This window comes from Symphalangus syndactylus, chromosome 13 (genome assembly GCF_028878055.3).
Source record: "Symphalangus syndactylus isolate Jambi chromosome 13, NHGRI_mSymSyn1-v2.1_pri, whole genome shotgun sequence".
Lineage (NCBI taxonomy): Eukaryota > Metazoa > Chordata > Mammalia > Primates > Hylobatidae > Symphalangus > Symphalangus syndactylus.
Genome location: NC_072435.2, coordinates 25,661,744 through 25,676,272, shown reverse-complemented (window position 1 = coordinate 25,676,272; position 14,529 = coordinate 25,661,744).

Sequence of the window (14,529 nt, the reverse complement as noted above, 5' to 3'; positions counted from 1 at the left end):
CGAGGTCAGGAGATCGAGACCACGGTGAAACCCCGTCTCTACTAAAAATACAAAAAATTAGCCGGGCGTGGTGGCGGGCGCCTGTAGTCCCAGCTACTCAGAGAGGCTGAGGCAGGAGAATGGCGTGAACCCGGGAGGCGGAGCTTGCAGTGAGCCGAGATTGCGCCACTGCACTCCAGCCTGGGCGACAGAGCGAGACTCCATTTCAAAAAAAAAAAAAAAAAAAGAAATACATCAAGGGTGACACAAGGGCTGAGCTGGGACACAAGGGCTGAGCTGCGCTGCTGACAGTGGTTCTAAAGCCATCCCTCATGGATCATGAGCTGAGTCATCATGCCCTGCACACATTGATTTAGGCAGCCTCCTATAATTTTGTCCAGTGGATGAATAAGGTCTTGACTTAGGGAGAGTGGTGTTGGAGGGGAGGGGCTCACGGGGAAATTGGGGTGTTCAGCATTGCAAAATCAATAGGCTGGAAAGAAATAGTATTTGCATCCAGACCAATGCACCATGTGAGGCAAGGCCAGGAAAGGAAGGGCAAGGGTGGAGGGCAGGAAGTAATGGGCATGTAGGAGTGAACTTTGTGCATGCACATCTGTGGGAATATAATTCCACTAGGATAGACTGAATCTTGAGCTTGGAGACAAGTGGAACTAATTTAGCAAATGGTAAAATATTGACTGAAGGTTAACTATGCAAATTACAATATGGGCAAGGGACAATAATGAATGAGATTCAGGCCAGGTGCAGTGGCTCACGCTTGTAATCCCACCACTTTGGGAGGCTGATGTAGGCAGATCATGAGGTCAGGAGTTCAGGACTAGCCTGACCAACATGGGGAAACCCTGTCTCTACTAACAATACAAAAATTAGCCAGGTGTGGTGGTGCATGCCTGTAATCCCAGCTACTCAGGAGGCTAAGGCAGGAGAATTGCTTCAACCCTGGAGGTGGAGGTTGCAGTGAGCTGAGATGTGGCCACTTCACTCCAGCATGGGTGACACAGTGAGATTCCATCTCAAAAAAAAAAAAAAAAAAAAGAAAGATAAAGAGATCCAAAAAATCAGCAGTATGGTGGTCTGAGGTGAAAGCAGTTTACATCTCTTAAATTAAATGGCCTCTGATTTCCAGTGTCAAACGTATACTCAACAAAATCCCCTTTGTAGATTGCAGAATTGTGTATAGACATGAAAAAATGAGTAAACCCTATGAAGAGTACAGCAATGGAGGAGACCATGGGCGTGAAGAATGATCGCCTAGCTGAGTAGGTAGAGATCAGTTTGTGAAAACAGAGCCAGGCCAGATGCGATGGCTCATGCCTGTAATCCCAACACCTTGGGAAGTGGAGGTGGGTGGATCATGAGGTCAGGAGTTCGAGAATAGCCTGACTAGCATGCTGAAGCCCTGTCTCTACTAAAAAAATACAAAACGTTAGCTGGGCATGGTGGCACGTTCCCGTCATCCCAGCTACTTGGGAGGCCGAGGCAGGAGAATTGCTTGAACCTGGGAGTCGGAGGTTGCAGTGACCCGAGACCGCACCACTGCACTACAACCTGGGTGACAGAGTGAGACTCTGTCTCAAAAAACAAACAAAATGAAAAATAAAAAAGAAAAGAAAAGAAAACAAACCCAGATGGAGATTGTTGCCTACGTATGTGATTGGTCAAATTAGTGAAGAAAAACAATAATGTGCTAACTAAAATATCTGCATATGAAAATTAGAGGGTAAGGCCAGGCTCAGTGGCTCATGCCTGTAATCCCAGCACTTTGGGAGGTTGAGGCAGGTAGATCACAAGATCAGTAGTTCAAGACCAGACTGGCCAAGATGGTGAGACCCCGTCTTACTAAAAATACAAAAATTAGCCAGGCATGGTGGCAGGCACCTATAATCCCAGCTACTTGGGAGGCTGAAGCAGGAGAATCACTTGAACCTGGGAGAGAGGGTTTGCAGCGATCTGAGATTGCGCCATTGCACTCCAGCCTAGGCAACAGAGCAAGACTTCATCTCAAAAAAAAAAAAAAAAAAAAAAGAAAAAAAAAAAAACCTTGAGAGTAAATCTTGTTTCTTATATAAAAACAAGGGTGTCTGTTTTCCTGCTTCCTATATTATTTGAAGTCATATCCCTGGACTTTTAAACACAGTCTCTGGAAAAAATGAGACATGAAAAGTGAAGGTGACAGATTAGCAAATGCCAGGGCCTCATATCCTCATGGAGACACCAACTCAACAAAAATGTTTCATCAAAAATATCTTGTAGGCTGGGCATGGCTCATGCCTGTAATCCCAGTACTTTGGGAGACCAAGGTGAGTGGATCACCTGAGGTCAAGAGTTCGAGACCAGCCTGGCCAACATAGTGAAACTGTCTCTACTAAAAGTACAAAAATTAAGCCAGGTGTGGTGGTACATGCCTGTAATCCCAGCTACTCGGGAGGCTGAGGCAGGAGAATCACTTGAACCCAGGAGGTAGACGTTGCAGTGAGCTGAGATCACACAACTGCACCCCACCCTGGGTGACAGAGCAAGACTCCACCTCAAAAAAAAAAAAAGAAACAAACACTAAAATATGGGGATTTCATTCAACCTCACAAGCTCCCTTAATAAGATTGATGAAAACCCTATCTCTTACAGGGTTGATTCTACAACAAATTTAACAAAGCTTTTCTTGTTAAAAATGAGCAATGGCACATATTGGTATGAAAAATGTGAAATGAACAACAGTTCAGTCAAGAGCCTCATGTGAGGCTGTGAGCCCAAATGACATCCTCAGTAGGAGGAATTTTAACACCATTGACTGCTGTTTAGAGAAGATGATCATTAGTTTATGGGATGAACATTGTCACAATGCCAGTGAGAGACACTTCTATGATGCTCCTCAAAAACCAGAATGGCTCAGGCATGGTGGCTCATGCCTGTAATCCCAGCACTTTGGGAAGCCGAGGTGGGTGGATCACCTGAGGTCAGGAGTTCAAGACTAGCTTGGGCACCAAGGTGAAACTCCGACTCTACTAAAAATACAAAAACTGACCAGGTGTGGTGGTGCATGCTTATAATCCTTGCTACAAGGGAGGCTGAGGAAGGAGAATCGCTTGAACCCAGAAGGTTGCAATAAGCACAGATTGCACCAGCATGGGTGACTGAGGGAGACTCTATCTCAAAAAAAAAAAAAAAAAAAAAAGCATGACAGCTGGAAACACTTGTCAGTGTCATGCTTTCTAGCTCATACCCTGGTCCACGGCGACAATTCTGCTCAGGGTTTCCAGGGGCATCTCTGCCTAGAGCAGGATGATGTTCAGTCATAATAGTCAAAGTGTTCTTCATGAATTTTCTGTTTTTATGCAAACCCGCTCCATAGGGGAGTGCCTAACAAGCTGTCCATGACTGATAGGAGGGTCATCACTGCAGAAAACAATGACATGTACATCAAAAGCATGTATGGGGGCTGGGCACAGTGGCTCACACCTGTAAGCCCAGCACTTTGAGAGGCTGAGGTGGGTGGATCACCTGAGGTTGGGAGTTCGAGACCAGACTGACCAACATGGAGAAGTCCTGTCGCTACTAAAAATACAAAATTAGCCAGGTGTGGTGGCACATGCTGGTAATCCCAGCTACTTGGGAGGCTGAGGCAGGAGAATCGCTTGAACCTTGGAGACAGAGGTTTCGGTAAGAAGCGATCACACCACTACACTCCACCCTGGACAACAAGAGTGAAACTGTCTTAAAAAAAAAAAAAAAGCAAACACAGAGTTTCTCTACAGATAGTATGTTCAACATACCAGGTGATATTCATTACCTAGATGGGCTGAAATACAAGTGGTGTCTCAGAGAGGACAAAGTCCAATGGATATGATAGAAAAGAAAAGAGAGTAAAGTCTGCATCTGAAAACTGTCGTGATCATAGCAATAGCCATGACTAACATTTCTGAATGCTTCCCATGTGCCATACACTGTTGTAAGTGCTTCCCAAGTCTTAAGCCATAAAATAACATACTATCCCATGAAGAAAGATCTGTACTTGCAGACAACTGCATCACACACACTCTAGGAAACTTGCCACAAATCTAATACCTAAAAATGTCAACACGAGCACCTGAATCCAGATGTCTGGGATTCAGATTTTAATATAACCACCTAAGTAACAGATACAGCTTCAAAGCTAAACTGACACAGGTTTATCTACTGGAGAGAACATGAAATAGGTTCAAGGGTAAGAACACAGAGCATCCTACAAGGTCACTGAATGGACACACACAGGCATGAATGTAATCCTGTACAATCCTTACTATTTTTCCTTTTAAGATGGAGTCTCACTCTGTCAACCAGGCTGAAGTGCAGTGGCACAATCTCAGCTCACTGCAACCTCGTTTGCCCAGATCTAAGCAATTCTCCTGCCTCAGCCTCCCAAGTAGCTGGGACTACAGGCACCTGCCAACACACCCAGCTAATTTTTGTATTTTCAGTAGAGACAAGGTTTCACCATCTTGGCCAGGCTGGTCTTGAATTCCTGACCTTGTGATTCACCCTCTTCAGCCTCCCAAAGTGCTGGGATTACAGGCATGAGCCACCGTGCCTGGCCTGTTTTTACTATTAACTCATTATTGTGATAGCTGACAACAATGAAAAATACTTAAAATTATTACAATTATTATAAAAAATAAAACTTATTGCAAATGATGTTTTTTTTTGAGACGGAGTCTCGCTCTTTCACCCAGGCCGGAGTGCAGTGGCGCGATCTCGGCTCACTGCAAGCTCCGCCTCCCAGGTTCACGCCATTCTCCTGCCTCAGCCCCCAAAGTAGCTGGGGCTACAGGCGCCCGCCACCTCGCCAGGCTAATTTTTTGTATTTTTAGTAGAGACGGGGTTTCACCGTGTTAGCCAGGATGGTCTCGATCTCCTGACCTCATGATCCACCCACCTCGGCCTCCCAAAGTGCTGGGATTACAGGCGTGAGCCACCGTGCCTGGCGAAAATGATGTGTTTTCTATGTAACCATGGACTTATCCATCCATGTATTCTCCCAAGATGGGAGGATCCCTTGAGGCCAGGAGATCAAGGCTATAGCGAGCTATGATTGCACCACTGCACTCCACCCTGGACAGCAAAATAAAAATAAAATATAAAAAATAAGTCCGGAAGTGGTGGCTCATGCCTGTAATCCCAACACTTTGGGCGGGCTGAGGAGGAGGCTGAGGCGGGCAGATCACAAGGTCAGGAATTCGGGACCAGCCTGGCAAACATGGTGAAACCCCATCTCTACTAAAAATACAAAAGTTACCTAGGCATGGCGGTGTGTGCCTGTAGTCCCATGTACTAGGGAGGCTGAGGCAGAATTGCTTGAACTGGGGAGGCAGAGGTTGCACTGAGCTGAGATCACACCACTGCTCTCTAGCCTAGGCAACAAAGCGAGACTCCATCTCAACAAACATGAAAAAGACTTAGCTATGTGTGGTGACACATGCTGATCATTCTAGCTCTTTGAGAGGCTAAAGTGGGGATCACTTGAGCCCAGGAGTTCAAGGCCGCTGTAAACTAGAATTGTACCACTGTACTCCAGACGTGGGCCACAGAGCGACACCTTCTCTCTCTCTCTCTCTTTTTTTGTTCTAGATGGAGTCTTACTCCGTTGCCCACACTGGAGTGCAGTGGCGCCATCTTGGATTACTGCAACCTCCACCTTCCGGGTTCAAGTGATACTCCTGCCTCAGCCTTTTGAGTAGCTGAGATTATAGGCATGTGCCACCACACCCAGCTAATTTTTGTATTTTTAATAGAGACGGGATTTCACCATGTTGGCCAGGCTGGTCTCAAACTCCTGAACTCAAGTGATCCACCTGCCATGGCCTCCCAAAGTGCTGGGATCACAGGGGTGAGCCACCATGCCCAGCCCCACATTTACATTATGGCATCTTGACTTGACCCTCAGCTCCTCAGCTGCCTTGTGACTGTGTGTGTGTGTGTGTGTGTGCGCTCACGTGCCATGACAGGCAAGGAAAAGCCAGTAAGAGTCATCGCCACTGGCCTGGCAGGAGGAGGTGGCCCTCGGGCTGCAGTTCACTGTGCTGTTTGCACTCTGATCCTTGGAAGAATCTTTCCTGAAGTCATGGAGCCTCCAGCTCCTCCGGAACAGAACTAGTTGTGTAGGAGTGTGTCCTTCATGCCCCTCAGGTCCCTGACCTTCTCCCCACCCTTCCTGAAGGGAATCTAGGACCCCTGACTCTGAGCGCATCACCTGCTGGTGGCAAAGCCCCTGCCCATGATGGCCAAACTAGGCCCTGGCGGTATGCAGAGCACAGAGACCCGGGAGCTGGAGTGAGGCAGTGACACACATGACAAAAATGGGGATGCCTCGGCACTGCCTAAGGACACAGGGTCTGGTCTGTAGGGCTTTCTGACATTAGTGAGGCCTTCTCCTCTTATTTTGACTAAAACAGATTGCCACAGGAAGTTCAGATCAATTAGAGTTCAAATTTCCAGAAGAAATGTGGGGCCATCCTCGCACTTGCCCCAGGCCCTCAGTCTTCCCTAACGACACCTCAGCATCTAAACTACAACCTCAGAGTAGGTGCAGCAGTTGTTCTGTGGCCAAGATGGGAACTGTGCGTCCTTCAAGTAAGGGAGACACAACACACAAAGTAATCCACGCAGAAGGGTGTTTCTGGGCGAGCGTGGTGACTCCTGTCTGTAATCCCAGTATACTGGGAGACCAAGGCAGGTGGATCACCTGAGGTCACGATTTGAGATTAGCCATGCCAGCATGGTGAAACCCTGTCTCTACTAAAAATACAAAAATTGGGCTGGATGCAGGGGCTCATGCCTGTAATTCTAGCACTCTGGGAGGCCAAGGCTGCTGAATCACTTGAGGTCAGGAGTTCGAGACCAGCCTGGCTAACATCATGAAACCGCATCTCTACTAAAAACATAAAAAGTAGGCTGGGCGCGGTGGCTCACACTTGTAATCCCAGCACTTTGAGAGGCCGAGGCGGGCGGATCACGAGGTCAGGAGATCGAGACCACGGTGAAACCCCGTCTCTACTAAAAATACAAAAAATTAGCCGGGCGTGGTGGCGGGCGCCTGTAGTCCCAGCTACTTGGAGAGGCTGAGGCAGGAGAATGGCATGAACCCGGGAGGTGGAGCTTGCAGTGAGCCGAGACTGCACCACTGCACTCCAGCCTGGGCGACAGAGTGAGACTCCGTCTCAAAAAAAAAAAAAAACATAAAAAGTAGCCTGACTTGGTGGGCATCTGAAATCCCAGCTACTTGGGAGGCTGAGGCAGGAGAACTGCTTGAACTCGGGTGGTGGAGGTTGTAGTGAGCCGAGATCACGCCACTACACTCCAGCCTGGGTGACAGAGTGAGACTCAAAAATAAAATATAATAAAATAAAAATAAAAATACAAAAATTAACCAGGTGTGGTGGCACACACCTGTAATCCCAGCTACTTGGGAGGCTGAGGCACAAGAATTGCTTGAAGCTAGGAGACAGAGGTTGCAGTGAGCCAAGATCATGAGACTGCACTCAGTTTGGACAATAGAGTGAGACTCTGTCTTAAAGAAAAAAAAAGCGCTTCTGATATGATTGATGCAGAGATAATAAAACCTGTGTAACATGATAGAGACTGACGGGCAGAGGGAACTTGAGATGGGGGTGGGCGGGCCTGGGAGACAGCCCTGAGCCTAGACCTGAAGAAGGAGAAAGGGACAGGGCCGTGATCATTTAGGGACATAGGGTAAGAGCAGGGACAATGGCCTGAGACAGAAAAGAGTTTGGTGTTTGGGGAAAAAAAAAAAAAGTGACTGGGGCAGAGGGAGTCATGAGATGAGGACAAGCTCCCAGGAGGAGTCTGGACACTGGCGGGGGCCCTGGACAAAGGGCTGTGGGGCCACAGTGAGGAGTGGGGCTTTTGTCCTGGGGAACACGGGAAGCTGGTGGAGGGTTCCCTGCCAGGGACTGACATGACCCACTTTAGATTTCGCTGTGATGTTCTCATACAGAGAAAGGCCCTGAAGATGGTCTCTGTGTCTCAGTCTACCCCTCTGTTTCTTACATTCTTCTGCTTTTCTTCATTTTTGGGGTACTGTATCCCATTTAAAATTCTAGTTACAACTGGGCACTTCCCTCTCCCAGAAGAAAAGCCACACCCAGGCACACACTCTATTTTGCCAATCATTTCAGGGGCCAGGGTCACTCGGGTTGAGCTTTTCTGGTGTAGCCCCTCATCTCCAAGTTGCAGGGAGGCTCACTGGGCTCAGAGCGGAGACATTTTCACCAAGTTCCCCTGAGAAGGTCTGAGATGAGTGAGAAGGTGTGTCTGGATTCTTACATGGAGGCCTGGAAGGGCTAACGGGAAGGGTTGGTCTTTATCACCCCTATCCTTGAAAATTACAGAAGCATCTTTCACATACCTGGGCTAAAGAAACTTCCTTTACAAGGTTCTGATGCCACTGATTCCTGACAGTTAATTCTTCCTTTTTTTTTTTTGAGACAGAGTCTCGCTCTGTCGCCCAGGCTGGAGTGCAGTGGCGCAATCTCGGCTCACTGCAAGCTCCGCCTCCTGGCTTCACGCCATTCTCCTGCCTCAGCCTCTCCGAGTAGCTGGGACTACAGGCGCCCGCCACCACGCCCGGCTAATTTTTTTTGTATTTTTAGTAGAGACGGGGTTTCATCGTGGTCTTGATCTCCTGACCTCGTGATCCGCCCGCCTCGGCCTCCCAAAGTGCTGGGATTACAAACGTGAGCCACCGCGCCCAGCCCAATTCTTCCTTAAAAAAAAAAAAAAAAATCACAGTAACATTCATAAAATGCAGAAGTGTGAACACACAGCTATTGACCTTGAAAACAGGGAAAGAAGGTCAGCTGTAGAACTAAGACGTAAGCAAATTGTTTCAATCAAGAATATATGGGTGGTCAGGCACGGTGGCTCACGCCTGTAACCCCAGCACATTGGGAGACCGAGGTGGGTGGATAGCCTGAGGTCAGGAGTTCCAGACCAGCCTGGCAAACATGGTGAAACCTCGTCTCTACTAAAAATACAAAAAATGAGCCAGGCATGGTGGCAGGCAAATGTAATCCCAGCTACTCAGGAGGCTGAAGCAGGAGAATCGCTTGAACCCTGGAGGCAAATGGGCTGAGATGACACCATTGCACTTCCAGCCTGGGGAACAAGAGTGTAACTGTCAAAAAAAAAAATACAGGAGTGCTTCTGGAACAGCATTCCATGCCAAGCCAACCCATCTTTCAACATTTGTCCAAATGCACCAGAGGGCCTTGAGGGAAACATGCACTTAATAGCTCTCAGCTCAAGATTTTATCAATGACATGAGGAAAGAAAACTGAAAAATAGACTAACTGGTTAAACTACATTTTGATGTTAAGGTGAAAGGTCACTGACATCTTTACCAGGTACACACGGAAACAGTCAAACTTCTGTATGAGGTATCAAAGGTTTCCAATAAATAATAAAAACTAGAAAGCATGCAGACCTCGATCTGAACTGGATGCAACTAATTTCAAACCGAAACTATTTTTAAATTGTTTTAAAAAAAATCTAACAAGCTCTGAGGTCAACGGGAACATAACTGGAACGTATACATGTACAGAAAGGAATGATGTGAGCTGGTTATAGGATGCCACAAAAGCATCTTTCAGAATTGATTATGTATTAAAAAAGATACTCTTAAAACTAAGATTTTTCTCAAACTCCAACTGCAAAAATATTATATATATATAAATAAGAAACCAGAAAGAAAAAAAAAATCTATTACACAACAAGAACAAAAGCACTTTTGATATCCCTTTTATTTTTTTTTTGTTTGTTTTTCTGAGATGGAGACTCGCTCTGCCACCCAGGCTGCAGTGCAGTGATATGATTTCAGCTCATTGCATCCTGTACCTCCCAGGTTCAAGTGATTCTGTATCTCATCCTCCTGAGCAGCTGGAACTATAGGTGCACGCCACCATGCCTGGCTAAGTTTTGTATTTTTCATAGAGACGGCATTTCACCATGTTGGCCAGGCTGCTCTTGAACTCCTGACCTTAGGTGATTTGCTCACCTCGATTTCCCAAAGTGCTGGGATTACAGGCATGAGATACCACACCTGGCTGTGATGTCCATTTTAGAAAGTACTATGGGCTGGGTGCAGTGGCTCACACCTGTAATCCCAGCACTTTGGGAGGCCGAGGTGAGCAGATCACCTGGGGTCAGGAGTTTGAGACCAGCCTCTCTAACATGGAGAAACCCTGTCTCTACTAAAAATACAAAATTGGCCCAGAGTGGTGGTGCATGCCTGTAATCCCAGCTACTCAGGAGGCTAAGGCAGGAGAATTGCTTGAACCCGGGAAGCAGAGGTTGCAGTAAGCTGAGATTGCAACATGGCCCTCCAGCCTGAGCAACAAGAGTAAAACTCCATCTCAAAAAAAAAAAAAAAAAGTACTATGTAGGCCAGGCACAGTGCCTCAACCCTGTAATCCCAGTACTTTGGGAGGCCAAAGCAGGAGGATCCTTTGAGCCCAGGATTTTGAGACCAGCCTGGGAATTTAAAACCCCGTTTTTAAATTATATATATATATAAAACTAGCTGGGCTTGGTGGCTCATGTGTGAGGTCCCAACTACTCAGGAGGCTGAGGTAGGAGGATCGCTTGGCCTCAGGAGGCCAAGGCTGCAGTTAGAGGAGATCACGCCACTGCACTCCAGCCTGAGTGATGGAGCCAGACCCTGTCTCAAAATATTAATTATTGTGTAATAACAGAAAGTGATTTTTGTCGCACTTCACTGCCCCCGTCCTACCCCACCCTGGGAAAAGGGAAGAGAGTGACTCACAACTGAATAAGTCACTGCCCTCTGGCTGAATAGGGATTCCAAGTGGAAGCTAACCTCTGATGCCAAGATTTACAGAATGTACATGTCTCATAGACAGGAATTTTAAAATTCTCAATCTCATCTTTATAATTTAAGGAAGTTTTAAGTTACTAGATTATATACACAGAAGTCAACATGTGACAACTAATCATATCCAATAAACTCACCTACTCATCTGATCCCAAAGTCCCCCCACCCCTTCTTTTCTTTGGAAACAGGGTCTCACTCTGTTGACCAGGCTGCAGTGCAGTGGCATGATCTTGGCTCACTGCAGCCTGGACCTCCCGAGCTCAAGTGATCCTCCTACATCGGCCTCCAGAGTAGCTGGGATTACAAGTGCACACCATCATACCTGATTAATTTTTTTTTTTTGGCAGAGATAAGGGTCTCACTATGTTGTCCAGGCTGGTCTAGAACTCCTGGACTCAAGCAATCCCCCTGCCTCAGTCTTCTAAAGTTCTGGGATTACAGGCATGAGCCACTGTACCCAGCCTCTCTTTCTTCATTACTTTGCTTCCTTCCCTAATTCTGTACATATGTCTCATTCTCCCCTTCTCTCTCTAGCTCTTGTTTTATTTTCCCCCGGGATTCTGCTCCTCATTTTGTACCCCTCTCCTCTCCTGCTGTTTATCCCCTTCTTCCCTCTATTCCTTCTCTTCCACCTCGTAACTTATTTAACGTCTTGCTGCTCTTCTCCCCAATCTTTTGATCATCCTCTATCTCTACATGAGACAGAAATTTAAAAATAATAAGTATTGCATTTATTCACTCCAAGAAAAGTAAAAGCTAAGGCCCATAATGTGGCAAGGCAAGAGTTAAAAATAAAAAAGAAAAAGAACAAGTTTTCTTCTGCCTATCAAGCTCACATCAAGGACGGTTACAGCAAAACGCTGTCCGAATAGCCAAGTCTAAACGAATGGGCTCCAGACACCCCCACCTTCCAGAGCAAGGTTGAAGGGAAAAAAAAAAAGAGAGAAAGATTATTTTACTGTTACTCTTTTTCCAGGCTTCTTAAGCATTTTTATGTTTTACAGATGTCTGTATTTAGTCAGTTCTTGTTTTTCCTTTGATGCAGCTACAAGGCCACTGGCTATGCAAGGTCACAAGATATATGCTATAGATTACATGACCTGTCACTGTATAATTAACTGCTTTTGTTTTGCTTTTGTAAGGCCACTTATAAAAACCTCGCTCTGTCTTTGTTCAATGCTCAGCTTTTTGGATATGGATCCACTGAGCCAGTGGGTACCTAAAATAAACAATTCTGTTTCTCTCATATTGGTCTCTCCATTCTTCAGTTTACCCTAACACAAATATTTCCGCCTCTTCTCCCATCTAAGTGCCTCCTCTGCTCTCCCTGTTACATTCTCTCTTCCCTGTTAAACCCTCATCCCCACTCATCTAAGCCCCAGATCCCCAGGTGTCCTCCCTGCTGTGGTTCTCCCTCTGTTCTCCTTGCCACCAGCACCACTCTGCTCTGTCTGCCCTGGCTCCAAATCCCTCCCTCTCTCCCTCACTCTGATGAGCCTCCCTCTTTGCTGCCCCTCTCCCTACCTTGCTGTCCTTCATCTCTTTGTACATCCAGCTTTTCTCTACATTTCTCCAGTTGCTTTTCTCCTCCTGCTTTCTTATCGTTTTCTTTTCACTTTTACTGTCTCTTGGCAAATCCCTCACCCATCCTCTACTTTGCCCTCTCTTATGGGTCTTTCTCATTCTTCTTTTCTCTGTCTCAGGTTTTCTACTGCTGTCTGTCTCTTGATCCCTTTGGCCCACACAATCACAGGAGAGTTTGGAGTAAGACGCCTGCATCCTGGAGAAGCGCATTTTCGAGGGGCTGGAGCTGGGCAGACAAGAACACCCTGTGTCACAGGACAAGCCCTGGGCACCTCCCCGACGCGGGCTCAGGAGAAGCGGTGACTGCGGAGGAGAGACCTGGGGAGCAGCAGGGCCCGGCACGAGGAGGGAGGTGGAGGGCGACGGCGCCTGAGGACAAGGGTGGGGTCTGCAGGATCCCAGGACAAAGCAGAGGACGCGGCCTCCCTGGGACACGGGCCGCGGCGCTGTGCTTCAGGGGCGGACAAGGGCAAGGCTGGGAGGTGCCCAGGGCAGGAATCCACTTCGCGAGTGAGGACGTTAAAAAGCGCGGGGCGGGAGGGGTCTGAAAATGATTTTGAGAAAAAAAAAACCACTACGCGATAGAAGTGTATACATTGCCCTACAGCAGAAAGACTGGGGATGGGACCAGCCTCAGGGCGACTTTAGACCCAAAAGGAAGCGACTTCCGGACTCTCACGGGGATGTCTCAATTTGCTCTGGGTGCAGACGGGAGAGAATTTCCAGATCCGTGGGGACCCTAGGTCCCAGGGACAGAAACGCTGAGGACCTGGGAAGTGCAGATAATACAAAACAGCGAAACTCACCGCCGCGGTGTGACCGTCACTCCACGAGATCCGCTTCCAGATTTGCGAGAATCTGCGCGCGCAGGACAGAAGCCAGGCCTCGGCGGGCCCCGCGAGGTGGTGGGCGGGGCTTGGGCCGGGTAGCGGCGGGGCGCGAGGCGGAGAGACTTTGCCGTTTAGAACCGGCAGAGGGCGGGGCCGTGGCGGGCCCCGTGTGTCTCACATCCTGGCTCCCAGCGCCTCTGTTTTTCGGGTTTGGGAGGCGAGACTGGCCAGGAAGTATGAGGCATGATTCAAAAGCCCTGGAATTGTCTGGAACGGGGATGCAAACTAGAATGTGAAATGCAAAGCCCTGCCTGGGCGGAACATACGATTTCATGCTGACGGCCCAAAGAATAGAATAGAAATCCTCTCCCTTTCTATTCTCCATTCACACGGGAGGGAGGGTCCGCCCTGTGCTCAGCTTCAGAGACTTCCCTAAAGCCACTGCCTGGGGTGCGGGACGGAGTGCTCAGGCCTGGGAGGAGTGAGGTCACCACCTGCTGCTTAAACGTAGCAGGGGCGCGGGTGCGACGGTGGGAGCCTGAGGTCTCAGCTACTCAGGAAGTAGGGGCAGGAGGATCGCTGAGCCGTGGGGTCCAGGCCAGCCTGGGCGACAAAGTAACACCCCCTCCCGCAAGGCCACCTTCCTTGTCTCCCTCTCTCTCCGTCTCTCTCTCTCGCTTTTTAAACTTTTTCAAATAAAATTTTTGATGGTGTGACATAGGGATCTAACCTTATTCTATTCCGTGTGGATATCCAGTTTGTTGTCCCAGCACATTTGTGGAAGAAATCTATTACTTTTTTTTTCACGTTTTTCTTTTCTTTTTCTTTGAGAGGGAGTCTCCCTCTGTCGCCCAGGCTGGCGTGAAGGGGCGTGATCTCTGCTTACTGCAACCTCTGCCTCCCGGATTGAAGCGATTCTCCTGCCTCAGCCTCCGGAGTATTACAGTATTACTGGTATTAGAGGCGCGCGCGACCATGCCTGGCTAATTTTTGTATTTTTTATAGAGACGGGCTTTCACCATGCTGGCCAGGCTGGTCTCAAACTCCGAACTTCAAGTAATCCACCTGCCTCGGCCTCCCAAAGTGCTGGGATTACAGGGGTGGCTACCTTGCATGGCCTAAGGAATACTCTTTACTATTTTTTTGTTTGTTTGTTTGTTTTTGAGACAGAGTCTCGCTCTGTCGCCCAGGCTGGAGTGCAGTGGCGCAATCTCGGCTCACTGCAAGCTC